This window comes from Pleurodeles waltl, chromosome 11 (assembly GCF_031143425.1).
Source record: "Pleurodeles waltl isolate 20211129_DDA chromosome 11, aPleWal1.hap1.20221129, whole genome shotgun sequence".
NCBI classification, from domain to species: Eukaryota; Metazoa; Chordata; class Amphibia; order Caudata; family Salamandridae; genus Pleurodeles; species Pleurodeles waltl.
The window spans coordinates 940,363,872-940,387,178 of record NC_090450.1 but is presented as its reverse complement, the minus strand read 5'-3'; positions in this window follow the sequence as shown (position 1 = coordinate 940,387,178).

Here is a 23,307-nt window from a genome sequence, read left to right as displayed (position 1 = left end):
CTCCTATGTGTCGTAGGTGCAGTACTCACCGTTGTCGTCTGCGCCGGACTTCGTACTCGTGGTAGATGAGAAGGTAGACGAGAGCAGGTAGGATGTTTAATTCGGGTTCCATGCTGTCCTCCTTCCTCGTGGAGTGCGTAGTGGTGTGAGTTTTCCCGTTCGTAGTCTGTTTCCGCCGTGTTTTTATCGGCGGTGCTCCCGCCCCGGAAAAGGTGGCGGATTGGTGAGTTGTGATAGTGTGGGCGGTACATTGTCTGCCGCCTGCCTGTTGGCGGTGACCGCCGCGCTGTTTGTTTGTACCGCCGTGGCGGTCGGCGTGTTAAATCAAATCAAATCAAATCATTAACATTTATAAAGCGCGCTACTCACCCGTGCGGGTCTCAAGGCGCTAGGGGGGAAAGGGGGGGTTATCGCTGCTCGAACAGCCAAGTCTTTAGGAGTCTCCGGAAAGCGGAGTGGTCCTGGGTGGTCCTGAGGCTGGTGGGGAGGGAGTTCCAGGTCTTGGCCGCCAGGAAGGAGAAAGATCTCCCACCCGCCGTGGAGCGGCGGGTGCGAGGGACGGCAGCAAGTGCGAGGCCAGCGGAGCGGAGGGGGCGGGTGGGGACGTAGAAGCTGAGGCGTCTGTTGAGGTATTCCGGTCCCTTGCTGTGGAGGGCTTTGTGTGCGTGGGTGAGAAGACGGAAGGTGATCCTTTTGCTGACTGGGAGCCAATGCAGGTGTCTCAGGTGTGCGGAGATGTGGCTGTTGCGGGGTACGTCGAGGATGAGGCGGGCCGAGGCGTTTTGGATGCGTTGCAGGCGGTTTTGGAGTTTGGCTGTGGTCCCGGCGTAGAGGGTGTTGCCGTAGTCCAGGCGGCTCGTGACGAGGGCGTGGGTCACGGTTTTTCTGGTGTCGGCGGGGATCCAGCGGAAGATCTTACGGAGCATGCGGAGAGTGAGGAAGCAGGCGGAGGACACGGCGTTGACTTGCTTGGTCATGGTGAGAAGAGGGTCCAAGATGAAGCCGAGGTTGCGGGCGTGGTCTGCGGGGGTCGGTGCGGTGCCGAGGGCCGTGGGCCACCAGGAGTCGTCCCAGGCGGACGGGGTGTTGCCGAGGATGAGGACTTCCGTTTTTTCAGAGTTCAGCTTTAGGCGGCTGAGCCTCATCCAATCTGCGACGTCCTTCATACCCTCTTGTAGGTTGGTCTTGGCGCTGGCGGGGTCCTTGGTGAGGGAGAGTACAAGTTGGGTGTCGTCGGCGTAGGAGGTGATGATGATGTCGTGCTTGCGTATGATGTCGGCGAGGGGGCTCATGTAGACATTGAAGAGTGTCGGGCTGAGCGATGAGCCTTGAGGTACGCCGCAGATGATCTTGGTGGGTTCTGAGCGAAACGGAGGGAGGTAAACTTTTTGGGAGCGGTTAGCGAGGAAGGAGGCGATCCAGTCCAGGGCCTGGCCTTGGATCCCGGTGGAGCGTAGGCGGGTGATTAGGGTGCGGTGACAGACGGTGTCAAAGGCAGCCGAGAGGTCGAGGAGAATGAGGGCGACTGTTTCACCGTTGTCCATCAGGGTTCTGATGTCGTCTGTGACTGAGATGAGGGCGGTTTCCGTGCTGTGGTTGGTTCGGAATCCGGTTTGTGAAGGGTCGAGCAGGTTGTTGTCTTCCAGGAAGGTGGTCAGCTGTTTGTTGACGGTCTTTTCTATTACCTTGGCTGGGAAAGGTAGAAGAGAGATGGGGCGGAAGTTTTTCAGGTCGCTTGGGTCAGCCGTAGGTTTCTTTAGTAGGGCGTTGACTTCAGCGTGCTTCCAGCATTCGGGGAAGGTAGCAGAAGAAAAAGAAGAGTTGATGACGGTCTGGAGGTGCGGGGCGATGATGTCGTCGGCTTTGTTAAAGATGAAGTGCGGGCAGGGGTCCGAAGGGGCGCCGGAGTGGATAGAGTTCATGATGGATTTGGTTTCTTCCGTGTTGATGTGGGACCAGTTGTTGAGGGTGATGTCCGGGGAAGCGGGTTCAGTGGTGTATGGTTGGGTCTGGTGTCCGAAGCTGTCGTGGAGGTCGCTGATCTTGCGATGGAAGAAAGTGGCGAGGGATTCGCACAAATCCTGTGAGGGCGTGATGGCGTTGGCGCTGGCGCTGGGGTTGGAGAACTCTTTGACGATGCTGAAGAGTTCTCTGCTGTTGTGGCTGTTTTTGTCTAGTCTGTCGGTGAAAAAGTTCCTTTTGGCAGTGCGGATCAGGTGGTGGTGTTCGCGTGTAGCGTTCTTGAGGGCGGTCATGTTGTCAGCGGTGTGGTCCTTGCGCCAGGCCTTCTCAAGGGCACGACAAGTTTTCTTTGATTCTTTGAGGGTGTCAGAGAACCAGAGAGGTTTTTTGGTGTTGGTCTGTCGATGCGTGCGTTTGAGGGGAGCAAGGTTGTCAGCGCAGTTGGAGATCCAGTTTGTGAGGTTGAGAGCTGCGTCGTTGGGGTCGGTGGTGAGGGTGGGTTGGTTGGCGGCGAGAGCGGAGAAGAGTTGCTCTTCAGGGATCTTGTTCCACTGTCGACGAGGGATGGGTTGAGTGCGGAGGTGGGAGGTCTCGCGTCGGAATGTGAAGTGGACGCAGCTGTGGTCGGTCCAGTGTAGGGCAGAGGTGTGGCTGAAGAAGACGTGTTTGCTGGCGGAGAAGATAGGGTCGAGCGTGTGTCCGGCGATGTGGGTGGCGGTGTTCACCAGTTGTTTGAGGCCGAGGTTGGCGAGGTTGGCGAGCAGGGTGGTGGTGTTGGGGTCGTTGTTTTGTTCCAGATGGAAGTTGAGGTCGCCTAGGAGGATGTAGTCCGGTGAGGCGAGGGCGTGCGGGGAGATGAAGTCGGCGATGGCGTCGCTGAAAGAGGCGCGAGGTCCGGGAGGACGGTAGACGAGGGATCCTCTGAGGGTGGTCCTTGGGTCAGTGCGAATCTGAAAATGCAGGTGTTCAGCGGCGAGGGGGGGGTCTTCGGTGGAGGTGGTGACGCTGATGGAGTCTTTGAAGATGATGGCGACACCTCCTCCTACTTGGTTGGTGCGGTCTTTTCTGGAGATCTTGTAGCCTTCGGGGATGGCGGTAGCGATGTCTGGAGCAGAGGAGGCGTTCATCCATGTCTCCGTGATGAAGGCGACGTCCGGGGCTGTGGAGTCCAGGAGGTCCCAAAGTTCAACGGCGTGCTTGTGGACGGAACGAGCGTTGATCAGGATGCACTTGAGGTGGTTGATGGCGCGTGGGCTTGTGGTCGTGGTAGTTGCGTGGTGGAAGATGCGTTTGCAGGAGTTGCAGGCGAAGGGTCCATGGGTGCGTTTGGGGTGAGCTAGGAAGCAGGTTTTGGAGCGCCCTGGGTTGAGGGCGAGGAGGGTGGTGGGGTCGTAGCGGATCAGCGGGGCTTGGGGGAGCTGGGGACCAGGGGTCGTGGCGCTGGGCGCGGGCCAGGCGCGGACGGGCGCAGACGGGCTTGCCTCTGTCTGTCTGTGTTGGCGGTTCCCGCCAGGGTCAGAATTCCATTTTTTTGACCGCCAGCCTGTTGGCGGGTTGGCCGCCGCTTTATCACCGACCGCCAGGGTTAGAATCACCCCCTTAGTTATCACACAGGGAACACATACAGGGCACACTTATGAGCACTGGGGCCCTGGCTGGCAGGGTCCCAGTGACACATACACTAAAACAACATATATACAGTGAAATATGTGGGTAACATGCCAGACAAGATGGTACTTTCCTACAGCCCCTACACTTAGGGGGTTATTCTAACTTTGGAGGAGGTGTTAATCCGTCCCAAAAGTGACGGAAAAGTGACGGATTTACCACCAGCCGTATTACGAGTCCATTATATCCTATGGAACTCATAATACGGCTGGTGGTATATCCGTCACTTTACTGTCACTTTTGGGACGGATTAACACTCCTCCAAAGTTAGAATAACCCCCTTATTGTCTTACGAATTAAATACTGTGTATAACACAACATCACTTCTTGTAGCAAAACACCAGTGGCATAACAACGGACCCCGCAGCCCCTGAGGCGAGCTCTGGGGGGCCCCTCAGCACAGCACACTGTGCACGGGCGCAGCACCCTGACAGGATCTGGGGGAAAGGCCCCACCTCAAGCTAATTTGCGGGGGGGGGTTTAAAGTTTCGTTACGCCACTGTAAACACCTCTCTGCTCCTAATGAAACTACGCACCATTTTACTTCCTTTACATTAGTTAGGTGACTTCCTGCTGTGTTTTTTTTGTAGTATCTCAGGGGCGCGGTAGAAATACGCGGTAAAGCGATCAACGCAAGTTCCTTCTGCGTTTCTCAGAACTCCCAACAGCGGAGGATGAATCCGCCCCGCATAGAAACCCGTACAGTCAGTTAGCCTCGAGGCGCCCGCCGCGGTACCTGCCAGAGTCCCGCCCGAGAGGAGGGACGCACAGCTTGTTATCCAGGAACCAGGAAGTCGCTTGTAGTCAACAAACAGAAGTCATTGCCCAGCCGTTCGTCCCTCGTGGGTAGTTTTATGTATAGCAAAACGAACGTGTCTAGATGAGTTTTTTTTTTAACAGCAGACCCGTCTAAGCAGTGAACATGTTATTATAGGGTGGAAGGGGGAATACTGGGACAACTGGGACATGGGGTGATTAGGCAAGGCTTTCTATGACCCCCATCACAATTCCCCCATTAACCCTGTGGAAAGATATTGAGGCTGGAATAGAGATGGGCGAGCCAACAAATGAACATGGAGAGCCGAGCCAGAGCCAGGCGAGGACTCTGGCTCGGCTCTTAGAGCCTGTGCACGAGCCGAGCCTTGAGAATGTTTGCTATGTAAATCATACAACAAAAGTCACATAAACTATGATGAAATTCAAAAAAGTGTATCACTTCAGCATGTGGAAGCTTTGACACAAATACCTCACATTATACTACTGCACTGAGAACTGCTTTATTAAAAGTGATAATTTTTAAACATGAACCTTTAGTGAACTGAGAGACAAAACAATTGTCATGGAAACCCTGTACTGGCCCAGATTATTATAAAGCAACATTCCTCGTGTTAGGACTTTACTTTTTACCTCTTTCTGCACCTTTCATTTGTTTTTATAAAGCACAAACTCTACCTGGAGGTATTGGAGGGCTTTACACTAAGCATACATAGGTTACACAAGGTCACCCTGTATTGTTCATAGGAAGGGCACAAGTCAAAGGTACATGCAGGTAGACAGTGTCACCCACTTTTTTCAAAGGGTGGATGCCACTTACCCTGCCAAGAGGTGGGGCCCCACAGAAATATGCTACTCTTTGTCTGCTTTCCTTACAAGCAGCAATGTTCAGGCAGGAAGAGCCTCGTCAGATTCCAGCTGGGCACATAACAAAGGCCTAAGTTAGAGCACCATCAGGCCTCCTTTTGTTGCAGTATCCTGGCTGGGAGCTATCTGGAGCATCACACCTGAATGCAATGGAGGGGAAACAAAGGCACTTATCACTTCGCAGGCACTTAAGAGCGGCATGCTTTGGACTTTGTTCAGTCCCTGTCTGTATACATGCACTGTAAGAAAGTCAGATGTGTTGGTCTGTCCCAATATTTACACAAGGTGTAGGATACACACGTCCTTCATAACTCACTGTGATATATTAGAAAGATTACAACTTATGAACTGTAAGTAACAAAAGGATCTCTGTGTTAAAAGCAGTAACCCATTTACATAAAATAAAAAACGGTCAGCTGCGTATTACATAACGTGCTTTGCAGGTGACATATTAACCCTCTATGCAACTTTGATTCAAAATGGGACCAGACCAACACAGATCTCTCCAGTGAATACTTTAACCTCCAGTTATTTTACCATCATATGTCCAGGACGGCTGCACCCAGGCCAAAGTTTCAGAATAAAGTCTGCCTATGATTTAGATTAAGCTCTGCTGACCCACCTTTGATACCTTCGCTTTCCAAATAGATCACAACCTGAAACCTTCAAGTTGAACTTTTACTTGTGTCCAGGGCAGGAGTAATCAGTTCTAGTGAGGCAGAGAGACACAACTACCCACAAGATGGATGGGGGTGTAGGGAAGGGGTTTCTTCATATGCATAAATATGTTTCCAATGAAGAAACAAAAAAGAAGCACATTTATGTGTTACATTTATGCATTCTCAGACATACAGATCTTCACTTTCTGAATATGCATTGATTTACGCATGCGAGTACCACTAAGATACTGTGACAGTTGCAGATTCCCATGAGTACTTGTGGAGTTTCTAGTGAATTTCAAGAAAGTATTAAATGAAGTTTCCCACAGATCGAGGTGGCACAGCCTGCTGGCTTGCTGATCAGTACTTACTGAAAGTGTGAGACGCCTATAGGCGGGACACAGTGAACTTGCTTAGTGAGGCCTTATTGGCCAAATCTCTTTTGCCATGCTTTCTAACAAACTCTTACTCATCGCCCAGGACAGTTTCTGCAGAGCCCAATCATTCTCTTTGAATTCTCCATTCAATATATCAATAATCCCTTTAAGGAGTATTTGTTTGTTCAGAAGAGGGATTATATTACGTAAGGAGTTTATAAGTGCACAAATGCCTAAAAGTTGTCCTGGAACAAAGACTAACAAATGCCCTAACCACGTCTTAAACCTATGGCTCTAGATGGGCAGTAAACGAAAATCAAGCAAAAGTCATCAGGAAAAATTAGAAGTTCCCATAAATTAACAAAGACACGAAATCAGAGGACCATACCTAGGGCCTCATTATGAGTTTGGCGGGCGGCACAGGCCGCCCGCCAAACTCTTTGGGTCGGAAGACCGCCACTCAGGTTTTCCGCCCACTGGCCCAGCGGGAAACTCACCACAACATTGACGCCGGCTCGTAATCGAGCTGGCGGCAATGTTGCGGTGCATCGGGTGCGATAGCACCCGTTGCGCTTTTCACTGGCTGTAAATCAGGCATTGAAAAGCGCGACGGGTCTTTCCATGGGGGCCCCTGCATTGCCCATGCCAAGTGCATGGGCCCCAATGGGGCCCGCGGCACCCCATCTCCACCAGCCTTTGCATGATGGTGGAACCACCATGCAAAAGCTTGTGGACACGGGAGTCGTAATCCCCAGTGCAGCGCTGCCCTGGTGGATTGAGACCGCCGCCACTGCCAGGCCACCGGCCGGCCTAAAAGTGGCAGTGCCAGTGGTCCGACCGTGGTGCTTTTACCACAGTCGTAATGTAGAGGTCAAATCGCCACTTTGGTGGCAGTCCGACCGCCAGCACGGGTGTGGCAGTCTTAAGATCGCCATACTCGTAATGAGGGCCCGAGTGTCTTTTGCCCAGCTGCAAAAATGCAGATGTGGAAATGTTTTTTACAATGTAATGAGGAGGGTATTCCATAATTTTGATGTCACCACTGAGAAAGCCCTGCAACCTAAGTGGTCTCGCTGGAATATGGGTGGGAACTGAGAGAAGACAGACATTCAGTGATTGAAGGGACCTAATCATAAAAAGAAATTGAATTCTTTTCTCAAGTAGAGTGGACAAGAGTTTTGTATGACATGAGGGACAATGCATAAAGAATTAAAAGAAATTATTTTAGCAACAGGAAGTCAAAGTAACATACACAGTGCAGAAGAAGACGAGGCCTGTCAAGACGAGCCAAGAGTTAGCTTGGCAACAATGTTTTGAATGCGCTAAAGCTTGTGCAGCACACCCTATGGAGCACCCAAAAATGAGAGTTATAGTAGACAAGGCAACCAAGTATGGTCTCTTTAGTCACTGTCCAGCACATTTCTTTAATAAGTCCCTCAGAAGGAGAAAACAGGAGGGTGTTAGATGATTTGCCTGTCTTACCAATGTTTAACTCTCGTCAAGATGTAAACCAAGATTTTTACAGACTGAACTGGGAGAGTGGGATCAGACTAGGTTGGGTGCCAGAACGTAGAAGAAAAAGGTGTGGCCAGGGAGGGGTGAGAGACCCCCAAAACCTGAGACTTATCGTTGTTAAACTTCAAGGCATTGGATTGTAGCCAAGAAAATACAGCAGAGGTCATTTCGCTTCTATCCAAGACAATGATCAATTGAGAGTCATCAGCATAAATCATAGAAGTGACACCAAATGACCTAACTAGAGTAGCCAGTGGATGTATGTAGATATTGAAGAAGGTGGGGGCTAAGTGCAGATCCCTGTGTGACCCCTTAGCAAAGCGCTCTAAAAGATTACATAAAATAAGGGAGATGGACTGCTTGGTGGCAATTCTCTACGTAGGATTTGCACCATTGAAAAGCTGTTCCTCCACTACCAGTCTCCCTATGGCTTGAAAGAAGAATGGCGTGGAACACAATGCCAAATGCTGCAAAGATATCAAGAACTAGGGCAATGGGATCTGCCTTGTCTGCTGACAATCTCAGGTCATCTGAAAACCACCAATAAGGAAGTTTCAGTACTGTGAGCCAATGTGCGTATTTCAGAGTATAGCTGAAAAATTAGAGACTTCGGGGATCACTTGTTTGGGAGACCTCTTCCAGGATGGGCTTTGATCCCATTTGACACTCTAGCTCAACAGACTGCCCTGCCTGCAGGCCAATTTCTTACACATAGATGCCTAGTTGCAGCAAACAAATAACTATGTGCAGTGCCACTGGAATTATGTGATCCTGCAGCTGCAGCTTTTTTGTACATAAATATGGATTCGCCGCAGTTGCCACATAATCCATCATCTATTTCATTTTTAACATAAAATATTTTGATTCTAGCTCAAACTGATCAAAAATTACTAAAAATGTGGCAACGTATTTGTGCCACATTTGTGTACTGGAGGCCCTTTCTCAAAGCTTGGCTGGTTATCTTTCAGTTGCTTATTTCTATATTTGGTTGATAAACGAGTACTAATAAGATGAAATCTTTGCTCAGACAGTTTCACAATGTGTGACAAGCATTTGCAATGCAATGGATCTTGCGTTTGCTCGAGTTAGAGCTATTAGAGTTGTAAATTCCAAACTGGACTTTTCTTGCCACATAAATTGAAAATTAAAAGAAAAACAGTTGACATAAGCGACCCAATTCAGAGCGCCATGGCCACCATGAGCGCGAAGGAGAGACACAAGAGGAAAAATACGTTTGCTCGCAGTCAAACATGCAATTATTCATGTAACATGGTCGATGGCCAGGGTGATATCAAAACTGCCCCAAGGAGGGACAAACGTAATCCATTTACCAATTAAAACAGAGGATTTTTTAAAGGAAGCCCATTAACGAGTGATAGTGATGGGCGTGCGTTGGCTGTGGTTAAAAGCCCCACAGATAGATTACAACAGGTGAGAGCACTTACACCCTCGACCTAAAAATTACAACACAATGCCATAATACTGTAAAAAAATGTGCTGCATTATGCAGTATGATTTACCTTTTCTTGCTGCTTAATTCACTCATCTCCGCTGGATAATTTGGTGCCCCCCCCAGCCGCATAATTACTGTGGCCACCACCTGTGTGAAATAACTGACACATTGTTCACAATTGGTCTCAAGCAGAGACTTTTCTCTTGGCTCATTCAAGCCATCCCAGAACGTTCAACTGACCCATTGGCGATGTGGATCACCCCTTTACCAGAAACAGTGGGAGGGGTTACTTGACCACCACATAACGTGTACCGTAACATCAGTTTCCAATATATTCAATTTAATATACTGCATGGTGTCTATCTCACTCCAACAAGGGTGGTGAAAAGGTACACATCTGCTGGTTCACTAAGTCCTCTCTGCCACGCCTCAGTGCAGATATTATGCGAAGAAATAAGGATAAGCCCCATCTGTTAAACCAGGAACCTGAGGCAATAAATTATATTAAAGTAACACTGGTTCACAGTAGACTCCTTTAAAACACCAATCTTTGATTACTTTTGTGGATACAGCCACTATCCAAATAGGATACATAAATCAAAAACATGTGTATACAGTCCTAAACATTCAGTGACCTGCATAAGGAGCTCAAAGCCCAACCTTGTTTATGAAAATCAAAACAACTGAATTTCATAATTTGGGGCTGCAATAGTTATGGGTAAAGAAACTACCAACATGAATTAAAGGGGAAAGGTGCATGGAGAATTATTAGAAGACATATGGCTCTTGACTCCTCTAATGATTTTTGGGCTTCAGGTCAAAGGGAAAAGTCTTTATAATGTCTGTAGTGATCGTGTTGCGACCTCTGGTCAATGGGAGGTCCTCATCAGTGCAATAGGACGAGTAGTGACCACTAATTATCCAAAGAATTCATGAATACATAATTACTAGAGGGGTTGGGCAGAACAAACTAATGGATGGTATCTCAAGGTAAATTAACTTTCCTTACATAGGGGAAGCCTCTGGAGAGAATTAGCCAATCCAGGGAAAAACATGGGACTCCTGAGGCGTAGGAGAAGAAACACTATAGAAAATTGAACAATCCGTGAATGCTGAAAAACAGTGAAGAGGGGAGAGAGGGGGTTGTGGGGATGAGGGAGGAAAGGAGAGTGCACGGTGATCCCCAGAATAAAAGAACCTACAGATCGAGCATTGGAAGGGATAATCAGACTCCCCATGGGCAGTGCTTAATTTGAGCCAGAGGTTTCCGGTGCAGGGCACCGGCACTTATTTTGAGAGTCAGCACTTAGGGCCCGATTACGACTTTGGCGGAGGGGATTACTCCATCCCAAATGTGACGGATATCCCGCCCGCCGTATTATGAGTTCCATAGGATATAATGGACTCGTAATTCGGCGGGCGGGATATCCGTCACATTTGGGACGGAGTAATCCCCTCCGCCAAAGACATAATCAGGCCCTTAGTTTTCTGTATCAAGGATTCACTGCGAGCAAAAGACACATATGAGAAAACCAGAGGAAGAGAAATACGAAAAAATGTCACAAAGGGAAAAAGCAGAAAGTTGCAAGAGTGAGCTGAAGGGACAGGGAGTGGCTGTAAATGGTTTAAAGAGGCCCGAGAAGGCTTCAGGATACAAATTAAGCACTGCTCATGGGTGAATGATCAGGCACCTAAGAATTTAGTGGTTGTCGGTGTGAGAGACACGCCATGCCACTTGCACTCACTCAAGCTGCTTGAATCTCAGGGAGGCAGCTGCTAAGACAAGGGGTTTAGCAGGGCTCGCTTTAGCACTGGTGGCGCCCAATGCGACAGACTTTTTTGCCCCGCCCCATGACCACCTCCTCGGATTCCCTCACTACCACCCGGCAAATATGTCCCCCTTACATGCATTCATTTGTTTTAAAGTGCTCGTAAAAGCTGGATTTACTAAACCACTCAGCTATCCACCTAAAATATAGTTCTGTTCTTTGCAGCAGGAATATTAACCCTCTCTGCTACTTTATGGTGAGCCAAAGCTGCCGCTAGAAAAAACTCCTATCTCTCTCCCTAGCAGGAACATTAATCACAAGAGGTATCTTGACATTTTAATTGCTTCCTGAAGGCTGGAAGCAAAAGGAACTTTTTAGCAGGTGCTTTTAAATCGCAAGTTTCTAAATTATTGCAATTCACAGCGCCCCCTAATTCAGGTAAGCACCCAGTACGGCTGCACCACTCGCACTGCCCTAAAGGTGGCCCTGGGGTTCAGCGTGGCAGTTGCACACGCTCCTGGAAAGGATTCCAGGTATGGAAGTGAAGACCGCGGAGGGATAGATAGAGGTGCTCTCTTCAGGGGTGATCACTGATGTAACAAAAGCCCCCGCCGCCCCCTCTGTGCAGGGATGGGGGGAGACTGGGCGCAAGCTCCAGGGTAGCCCCTCAGTACAGGACCCCAGCCTGAGAGCTCCTGAATCAGTCCAGAGTAGGGTCCCTCCACGTACTTTTCAGGGGGGCCGTTAAGTTTCGTTCGGCCACTGGGGATGACGGTTGAGGGCAGTGTGCACAGACTCGTACATGCATGTTAGGAATGGAACAAGGGTGGGAGCAGATAGCCCCAATAATTGAGAATGAAAACAAAATGTAGCAATAGGGAAGCCAGGAGAAAGCAAAACAAAAATATGCATATAAATACCGTGGTCATTCAACAAAAAAAATCAACTAACCAAGGCCAAATTATCAAAGGAATAAAATTACACGATAATAACAAAGCACGTTCAGAAAAAGGATCAGTGGACCAAAAAGGAATAGGCAGAGATGATAGGGTACTAATGAAAGCAAGCAAACTACAAAGAATACATCAAAAGACAAAATGTAAGTAAAATGACAAAGACATATAGAAAGTAAACATATATAAATTATACATACTTTACAAAAAATGTATATACAGTCAGGAAAGAATACAATGTAGGTGGAGGACTGGAGAAACTGAAGGAATAGTCACATAAAGTGGTTATAGTATTTCATTCCATTCCTTCATTGTGTCCATTGTGTTCAGACCCTTAGTGATTGACTGACATCAGAAGATTCACCTGCATTCTACTCTGTTTAACAAAAGTTCAGTGTCAATAGTTGTTTTTTTACTACATCAATAACTTGCCAGGCAAAGTCGTTCTCGCTGTGAGTAGCATTTATAAAGTGCTAAACCAGTGTTGTATTTGGTACTTTACAGCAAATTTTGCTTCCATGTTGACCAACACGAGCCCTCACGTTTTCTGTACTTTGGCCAATGGAAATTTAGGGCCAGATTTACAAGGCCCTTGTGTCCCTTAGCGCCACATTTGCTGCAAAATATTTGCCGCAAATGTGACTCTAACGAGCCACTACCATAGCGCCATATGCACAAACTAGGTTTGTGCCACCTTGTAAACCCTTTGCGCATGATGTATGCAAAGGGGGCGTTCCCTTGTTAGAGGGTCGTAAAAAATTGCGCAATGGATTATACAATATTCCATTGCGCCATTTCTAGCGTCATTTTTAACGCCTGCTTGAAGTACGCATTAAAATGAGGCTCCCATTTATTTCAATGGGCCTCTTGACACTATACTGCATTAGCATCATTTTGTTTTACGCTAATCCAGTATAGCGTTACATTAGTGTAAAAAAAAGTACGTTATTGCCCCTAACATGCGCCATGGTGTGCCATATTGTAAATACGCCAATACCATGGTGGCATTGGGGGACACAAGAAGGCCGCACTTTCTTGTAAATATGTCCCTTAGCTGCATGGACAGCGAATGCAATGCACTACATTGCTTGAATTACTGTTTGGGAAGAAACTCAGATCGTGCTGTGTTATATGATGCTGAAAAACGTTGGTGTTACCAGTATACTTACAGGCAATACAATTACCACATCTGTGGTGACCTTGAACTGGTGAAAGCTTGCATAGGGACTGGATCAGCAGAAAATGGGCTCCCACAGGACTTTGAACCCTTTGCAGCTTTTGAAGTAACTTATTGAAGAGATGAGTTGGGATGCTGACGCAGTAACTGAAGAGAAATATCACCACTACCAGAAACAGTGAAATCTTATCGGGGAACTGGAGGAAAGGGAGTATGTACTGTAGGCACCCCTGAAGACTAAATTCACAGGCTGGAGAAAGCAAAGGTTGCTGTCAAGCGTAACACCAAGATTGTGAATCTTCTGAACTGGCTTAGGCAGAGGATCCATGGTGTCTGGCTAAGTATAGAGGAAGTGAGAAGGGTCAACTTGACCCACAAGTAAAATGTTTGACTTCTGATTCTTCATGTTATGATGCATTCATGATTGGAAATTCTTTAGACAGTCAGGTGCCTGATGATGAATCCTGGTTTGTTATTCCAGCTTAAAGCAGACCTGGCTAGCATCATCTGTGAAACAACACATTATGTGCTACAAGAATTAGTGAACATGGTGCAGGTAAACAATGAAGAGACAAGGTGGAAGTGTGGATCCTGGAAGACTCCACACTCCTAGAGCCAAGTGCACCAAGATAGGGCACCCCCCCCCCCCCCACTCCAGCATCTAATACACATTAAATAAAACATTACGATCTGACATGAATCAATGAAGCTACAAGTAATGCTGACATGAATGATCAAAGAAAGCCTGACTTTGTTGTCTTTGCTATAAAAGTAATCAGTATTAATCAAGTATATTGGAATCTTTATAGCCCATAGTAGCCTGTTTACAGTTTCAATCACAACTTTAACCTGAAGGAAGGAAGAGGGTTGGAGGACAGTGAGAGAACAGAGAATAAATAAAGGAAATATAATGGAAGTATATAGTAGAGGTGCAAACAGGGAATTTAAGGAGTAGGGAAGATTTTATTTTAACAAGGAATACACACAGTAGTAAGCATGTACTATGCACGGAGGAAGGAGGGTGAGGATGGGAAAGAACAGCAAAACAAAATGTGATAAATCCAACATGGGTGGGCGTTCGCTCCTAGGAGGCAAAAAGAAAAGAGGGAGTAAAGGGATCTTAAACCACTACCAATTTAGAAAGAACCAAAAGGAGAAACAAAAATACAAAATCGGGAGACTAGAAAGGAGCAAAAAATAAAAGCAAGCAGGGGGCGGGAGAAACAGAAATGTCTGTAACTGGGGGAGAGGAGGCGAAAGGACACTGAGGGTTCGGAAGGTGGGGGTTTGGCCTGTCCAAAAAAACAAAAAATGAGAATGAAGAAGCCAATGGAAAAAATAACGTGGAAAAAGCTAAACATTTCGAAATAAAATCGCTTAAAGTATTTATGGTTCTTATATTTTGACAGAAAGCCTAGAAAAATGTTGGTGAATTTGCTAACTCAGACAAGTTTACCTATACGGCAAACAGGCATTGTCTGATGGGCTGGTTTCACAGATCTGTGCATGGGCTGTGTTTTTTGGCTGTTTGTGCTCTTCTCTTATGGTTTGCTGGGACAGTTTTTATTAGGTCGAGCGCGCAAGTGCTTTGACCTGTTGTAAGTAGGGTGGGCTTTTAACCACGCCCACCGCACGCCCATCACTTTCACTCGTTTTGGACTTGTCTTTCAAAAATCCTTGGTTATAATTGGTAAATGCTTTAAGTTTGTCCCTCCTTTGGAAGGTTTTGTTACCGCCTTGGCCATGGACCTTGTTACATGGATAATTGCACAACTGCCAATATGTTTGACTGCGAGCGAACTTCTTTTTCTTTTTGTGCCTCTCCTTCGTGCTCATGCTCATAGCGGCCATCGCACTTTAAATCAGCTCGCTTATGTCAAATAATGTTTTACTTTTTATTTTCAATTTATGTGGCAAGAAAAGTCAAGTTAGGAATTTACAAAGCCAATAGCTCTAACTGCTGCAAATGCGAGGCCCTTCGCATTGCAAATGCTTGTTACTGTTGGTTTCTCTGAAACTAAAACATACATTGCCTGCAAGAAGCTCAAATCCATGAAGTCTTCCATACCTTGCAAAACACTTATACAGTATGTCTTTAAAAGTTCAAAACTGCCCCAATTTGCAAACATGGGCCACTTTTTAGCTTTTTAATTCACTAGTGAGGGCTGTTTTTGACCTGCGGCCCAGCCCTATTTTCTGTCCCAGTCCGGACATGCATACTAACATGTTGACGCCCTCACTCGAGGCTTACATTGCTCAAGCACATGACTTTTCCTACACAATAAAATCAGATATGTGCCAGGCATTTGACTAGAATCAATAAGATATGAGGAAGTTCTCACAGCTGAAGCAGAAGCTCAGTTTCTTTGTAGGTCGAAGTTCATATGTAGGAGGAAAATGCAAATGTTTACATCTTTGAGAGCAGTCTGGTATTTTGAGGCTTCTTTAGGGGGAGTTGTGACTGTACATCTGGTAGCCTTCACTAGGCTTCATGCCACCTGGGGTTGGATACAGTGGGTAAGAGTGTGGCAGGGCATGTTCTTGATGTATTGATGTTGAGGAGGTCTGCACTGACAGTTGCTGGTTGCCTCTTTTCTGGTCTGGACACTGATGATATTGTCTCCCTCCTCTTGAATTTAACCTGTGTTCCTATTGTCTTGGCCTGTGACTGTTCATCGGAGCAGACCTGTACACAGCAGTGTTGGTGACAAGAGGGTAACTTGCGCAACTGGCAAACAGAATGACGTTGCCCCTCCTGATTTCTGTACCCAAACTGAATATTGAGGGACCCTGTGAGAGTATTTCAACTGAACAACTCAAGGTGCTGCATTAGTACCTTGGTGCATACCTCAACCATCATCCTCCCTGACATACCAGTGGTCCTGGCAATGGGTTGCAGTCCCATGACGTGTTCCAGGGCAGGATTGTCAAACCTTGGTAGCTGAGAGACCAGAGCTGAATAGGTTTGCAAGGCTCAGTGCATGTCATGATCTGTGGCATTGACATACCATTCTGTGCTCTGCAGGTGTGAAAGCGCCATATTGTAAACTCATTAACCCTACGTTGGAAGGAATGCAGTGCTCAGAGAAAATTGGTGCGGCTTGGTGAAAGGCATCACAGCCCTGAAGGAAGAACTTTGCGTATAGCAAAAAACATTTCCCAGAAACCCACTGAACTCTCACGATGTTTGGAAATGTAGATGCTGCAACTAGGACATTGTTGCTAGACCTCGTGAAAACCGTGACAATTTGTTTTCCTTTCGAAACATATTTTGAGGTCAGAGCAGATTGCAGAGAAGTATTCTAAGAAATGTAATCTTACTTTGGAAACAAACTTAAATAGTCTAAAGTACCACTTCAGAGATGCACTTTGTAGCAGAATAAACTATATTTATGTTTGGCTATTAAACTAGGTGAGGAATTGGAGAGACGCTTTTTACCATAAAAAGTTACATATATTGTCTGTTGGTGGTATATGTTCATAAAAAACATAATTCAGTGATCTCAGTGTGAATTAGATAATACGGATGAATGTTTACTTTTATTGCAGTTTAAGAAACAACCTTGAGTATATAGTGGAACTAGAAAATGTATACTCGCGCAACAGAAGGTAGTTATCGTATTCGGAAAGCAAGTGATATATGAGTACATTTAAATATTCAATTTACTTAGATCTTTTTGTTTCTCAGTTCCAGGAACATCAGAGTTCCCTCAATATCACAGAGATCTTGGAGGTATTCTGAAGGTACATCATTTTTTACAGCCAGGGTAGAGGACTCTATTCGAAAGTGATATATTAAGATGTTACTCTTATCTTTAGGTATTCACCATGAGCCAATAGACGTCAGCACCCAGCATAATGTTGAGTCAGAGTGGTGATCATCCCTGTGCTTCTCTCTCTTAAACCATTCCACTTCCCTCCAGTTTACTGTTTTTAAAAAAAAAAATCTGTTTATTAGTCATGACATTCACTCAACAGTACATTGGCTGTTAATAATTTTGCGATCTGTTTACTTACATATGTAAGCTTGCACAGCGCTGTTACACAATGAATTGTCAAAAAAAGAAAAAAAAAAACATAAAACGAAATAAAGAAGAAAAGAAAAAGGAAACATTCAAATTGAAACTGTGCAATAACTAGTTAAAGGCGCAACTAAACGCCACTAATGTCATTTTTAGTGTTGGCTATCCCCGATAGAAGGTGGGGGAAGGAAGAGGGAGGAATACAGCTAATGTGTATGAATAAAACGGAGGTCATAGTTGAGGTATGAGTTATGCATTGCGGGGCGTGATGGGGCGCAGAGCTAGTTTAATAATAAGCAAGCTAGTTATGAGTTGCGTATAGCCGCAGAAGAAGCATCCTGATATATTTTGTTGTTACATTGAGGGAGAGGATGAGGATATTAATAACCCTCCAGTTTACTGTTAACCAACATATCACAATTGTGCATGGATGGCTGTGGACACGGAGGAGGGTGAACAAGTACTTTGTTCCTGTTGGTTCCAGAATTCAGGTCAGTGCATTCACACAGTGTAGCTAGTGACACTGCAGGCGGTGGCAACCATTTTCTAAACAGGATTTATCACCAGATGATCTTCGGGGAACACCTTTTGGCAGACATTCATAAAGCAGTTGAGTAAGCAGAATAACATTCCAGGAACAAACAAGTTAAGGGTTGCATTCAGGAACAGTAGCATTTATGATGACATATAATTAATGTTTTGGAAACTGTTGTGGATGATAGGTCTTTAAAACAAGAGTCAAGCCTCTAAACATTGATTAGTCACCATTACAACCTGAATTTTCAAGAACAGATGGGAAGTCAACTACATGAACTTAATTATTCTTTTGGGATACTAATAACAACTGTTTTTGTTTTAAGTTAATTTTCTTGGTATGTTACATAAAATAGTGATGTTGCTTGTTATTTCAATATTTTAGCAGCACTGGCAGCAACAAGTATACAGAGGTCACCTTGTTACTGTCAGAAGGTGGTGAATCACTGTTACCATGGAAACAAGTAGGGTTGTACTGGGACAGACAATTAGTGAATCAGACAGCTAAAAAAGTGACTCAATTGGGGCAGTTTTGAACTTGTAAAGAAGCGCTGTATAAGTGTTTTGCAAGGTATGGAAGATTGCATGGATTCGAGCTTGATGCAGGCAATGCTCGTTTTAATATCATGAAATAACAGCAAAAACCGGCCCAGTAGAACATAAAATATGCCCATAAACAGTTAAAATAATGGCCTGCACTCTGATCTGGGAGACTATCTCCTCGGACACTGCCTGATAGCTCCGTAGGCCAGTCCAATCCTGGAAGCAAGGGAAGTGGCTTTCGACTCCTACCTCATTGTTTTCGGTGGCAAACAAGTTCTCACCCTCCAGGAAACTAACAGTGTTTCTACAAAATCTTGCAAGAGAAACCAGTTGGGAATGCTGGTCCTTAATTTACAGACATTTACGGAATACCAGTCAAAATATTTTAATCCATGCATGAATGTTGAGCTTGGAAAACATAAATGTTAGTGTTTATTCAAGGAAAAAATGAAAGAGCATACAAGTACACTGCTAACCTGAGCAATTTGGCCTAGAAATGCAAGGTTGAAAAACTGGTGAAATCACTAAAAAGAGAAAAACTTGTAGATTGCTTTAATAAACTGAAGGTGCAGGAGAAATTACAAGATGAAAACCATAATTTGAAGGATGAAGTTGCCATAGCTGTAGAAACAGAGCAAGCGTCTGGGTGGATGAAAGAAATGAAGACTGAATGTAAAGTCCGTGATGATGTTGCAAGTGTGTCTGATTTTGGAAAAGAAAGAAACAACAAAATAAACTTTGGGGAAAATGCTGGCAACACTAAAAGATTCTGATGTTATAGATGTAGTAGTGTCGAACACAACTCAAACACTTTGATTTGTTTTGCGAAAAAATGAATGTTTTCAGAAATGTGGGTTAAATGTTACTATGCAAGAATGTGTGAGGGAATTTAAATGAGCAAGTGGAAGAGTTTCAAGAGCGTGTAAAAACTGCTCTCCAGGTCAAGGAAGTGAATGTAGTAAGTGAGGATGAGAAAGACATTATGCCTCGAAGTGATATTGAGACTGGGGAAAAGTGGTAATAGTGTTAGCAGATTCAGGATAACCTAACACTCTTCTTGGAGATCAAGATGGGGAGAGAGTGTTTGGAGAAGAGAATATGGAATTGTTAGTCCCTGACATTAAGGCCCTCATTTTAACCATGGCGTTCTTCTGACCGCCATGTTTTATGTGGCGGTATCAGCACCAACAGGCTGGCGGTGTATACCGCCACATTATGAGATTGGCAGGTTGGCTGCAGCCAACCCGCCACTCCTCCATTCATACCACCATGGCGGTATGAGCCACTGGGCCGGAGATAGCTATCTTAAGACCGGCAGCCGACAAAGTGCCGCCGGCAGCATTATGAGCCGACCTACCACCATGGTTTTCATGGCATTAGCAACGCCACGAAAACCATGGAGGTAGGCTCTACCGGTGACAGGGAATTCATTCCCTGTCACAGGTAGGCAGCTCCCCCACACCACCAACACTCACCTGATGCCCCTCCTCCATCCAGAATCACCACCCCACCCCCCTTCGATCCACTCACTCACCCCCTTACACGCACACACCACGCAACTGACCCCGCCCCCCCAGTCACACACACACACACATCACCCGCCCTCTCCCAACCCCCACCACAATCACAGCGCCCCTCACACAACACCGCCCCCGCATACACGCACACAGACACCCACACGCACCAGGCAAACATCCATTCACTTAGACATACACGCATTCATTCACACACTGACATACCCGCATTCATTCATGCACTGACATACTCACACACATTCTAACACACAATCACACAGACATGCAGATACGCACTCACCTCACCGTTCTTACATGCATTCACTCACATGCATACACCCACGCAAACTACACACATTTGCATTCACACACACACTAAGACATTCATCCACACACCCAGACACACACACACAACACCCCCCACTCTTCCACCCTCCTCCCCTGTCGGAAGCCCGACTTACCTTGGTCGAGGAGGACTTCCGGCAGAGAACGGGAAGGGGTGCTGCTACCGCCAGCAGCGCCCTACCAGCAGAACACCGCCAGGCAGTTTTTACTGATCATAATACGGCTGGTGGAATTCTACTGGCGTTTCGGTGCTGGTGGTAGCAGCACCAGCTTACCACCATCCACCACCATGAGCACTGCCTGATTTCCACCCTTATTGTGGCGGAAGTCAGGCAGTGTTCATAGTGTGGATGAATGGTAACCGCGGTGGGGGTATGTTGACGGCCGTCACCGCGGCTGTTGGCGGTATGTACAGCCAATGTTATAACTAGGGCCTAAATCTGGTGTCTATGGGAAAACTTCTATTGATTGAATACACTAGCAAGAAGATTGCGTTCAAGGGAAGAGAGACAGTAGGTAAGGTTTAACTGACAAAGATAGGAGACAATCTTTTAGATTAGAAACATCAAAAAGACACCAACTCACCGGAACAAGTTATTTTGATTTCACATGTAAGTGAGGATGAAGGTGTTGTGTAATGGATAGTTCAAAATAAGATGACAGTAGTGAAGAACTTTGAGCACAAGCTAGTGCTCGAAAAGGATGTGACATCTGTTCCTGATAAGGTGTTGGAAGTCCCTAACTTGATGCTAGAGCATCTCAAGAAAAAGGTGCATAAGTGGTAATGTCTGGGTGTGACTGAGGAGATTGAGGCATCAGAGTGGCTTGCTCCAGTGGCTTTTGCACCCACTGAAGGTGGAAAAGGTGTGTGTGTGTGTGTGTGTATAGATCTCTGTGCAATAATTAGAATATCTAGATAGATAGGAAGCCTTTACCTAACACATTTTAGTAAAACTGGCAATGCTTACTGAAGCTCGGCTATTGAGGGTAATGAATTTATTATCTGTTTGTCACTAAGTATTTTTGCTTCCAAAGGATTATCAGGAAGGTAGTAGAGTGAATCAATTGTGTTCTGTTAATCTACAATGACGGTGTTGGATAGTAAGACCAAAGAAGAACATGATGAAGTAGAAGAGTTGAAGAGACTGGAGGACAGTGGCTTCACTGTGAAGCGATAGAAGTATCACTTCCGGGTGGTCATTTGTAGCAAATTCCCCTTTTCTGTATGGTCACCCCAGTCTTTTCTCTCTTTTCTAGGCCCTAGATTAGCTGGCCTTTGAACTCTTTCTAATTTACCACTGTTGAAAAGTAATAAAGTGCTTGTGCCTACCCACTATAATATGTGCTGGCCATTGAAATACCCTAGTGGGCATCTTTTACTTATAAGTCCCTTGTAAATAGTGCCTTAAGGTCACCCCTGACACAGAGAAGTAAATTTCATGTGTGGCCTGCAATGGGTATTACACCACCTAGGTACAAGACAAAAATGTATGTTTGTCTGGAGCACTCCTGTGTTCTGGCTGGTCTGCAGTTTAAATGCATTGCAGTGACAAATGGAAGGGAAAAAGAGCTTGCCTTTGCTAAGTAGGAAACACCTATTTTTATATGTTCTTAAGTCATCCTTAAAAATGTGCCTGGCCACAAGGCAGGGTGCTAGTACATCAAAATAGGTCTGGTTACATATTGGGGTTGCTGTGTCCTCACAGTGAAATAAAACCCAAAAGCTATTCCACTTTGAAGCCCTCGCCTAGCATTCCTTAACCAGCCATAGGCAGGATTTAAATATTGAATTTCCACCTCTGTTTAGGAAAGGGCTAGGAAAATTCTTCAAAGTCATTCCATCATTAGTTTTTACAATCTGAGTTGTTGGTAAAATTAGATTCTTGATAACTTAAGGAGAAAAGTAATTTTTTTTAAATGTACTATAGGCTGTCAGAGCAAGAACTGGCTTAAAACCAGTTCTGCCAATCATCACACTTCTAGGGCTGGATTACATATCCATGACTAGGAGGCCTAACGACCTTGATTCAGAGGACAATGCCTACCTTTTGGCACTGGAGAGGCCAATGGTTGTTAACTGCTGACCACCTAGCAAGGATTAGCTGTCTGGGAGTGGATAGGAACAGTTGAAAGATTAAAGGAGAGCTTTAGCACTACATCTTTTGACTTGGAGATGCCCTCTATTGATTTCCAAGACCCTCCTAGACAGTTAGGCAGCAGCCACAGTGGGATAGAAAACCAGGACTGACCGTATCAGGTAGGGGTGTGGCCAAGAAGCTGACAACAGGACTACCTGGTGGCAGCGGGGTCCCACAATCATAAAACAGTGGTTCCAGAGTTGGGGAGGACTACAAAAAAGTGTTTTGTATGGGTGGAAGAATTCCTCCATTTACTGTGTAGTGCACAGTATAAACCTGACACTTCCACCAACACCCCCTCAGAACATTACTGAACCTGGGAAGACTCCATCTAAAGAAGAAGAAGATGAAGAGGAAGAAGAAGACAAAGAAGAAGAAGAAGACCCTTCTGAAAGAAGAATCTTGACTTCTGATTCCTGGCTCCTCCTGGAAGAAGGGCTCCAACAAGGACTCAAGGACACCTGAATCCTGGGTGCTCCCAAGGTCTGGAATTGCTCTCCAATAGTCAAGTAATTTACCTCCTGTTTACTTGCTTCAGGCCTAGACCCTTTGGGAGACCTGGTTGTAGAGAGCCCTGTTAGGCACAAGCCTGCTGTGAGGAGCTAGGGGCTGCAGGAATGACCAGAATAAGCTTTCTCAGCAGTTGTAGACTAAGGCCCTCATTATAAACTTGGCGATCTGGACCGCCATGCCAGTGGCGGCGGAATTTACCGCCACCGGCATGGTGGTCAAGACCGCCACATAATGAAGGCAGTAGGGACCGCCTCAGGCGGCCTTCCACCACCGCCATGCTACCGCCGATAGGCAGCCTGACGATGGCGGAATTCTTCATCCAACAGGGTTGCGCTGCAAGCAGCGCTGCCTTGCGGATATAGAACCCTTGTTCCGCCAGCCATTCCCTAGCGGAAGGGCTGCTCAGGGGCCCCCGTGCAGTGCCCCGTCGCGCAGGTCACTGCCCGATTTACGGGCAGTGATCTGCGTGATGGGTGCTGCTGCACCCGCCGCACATCGGCATTGCCAACGGCTCCATGTGGAGC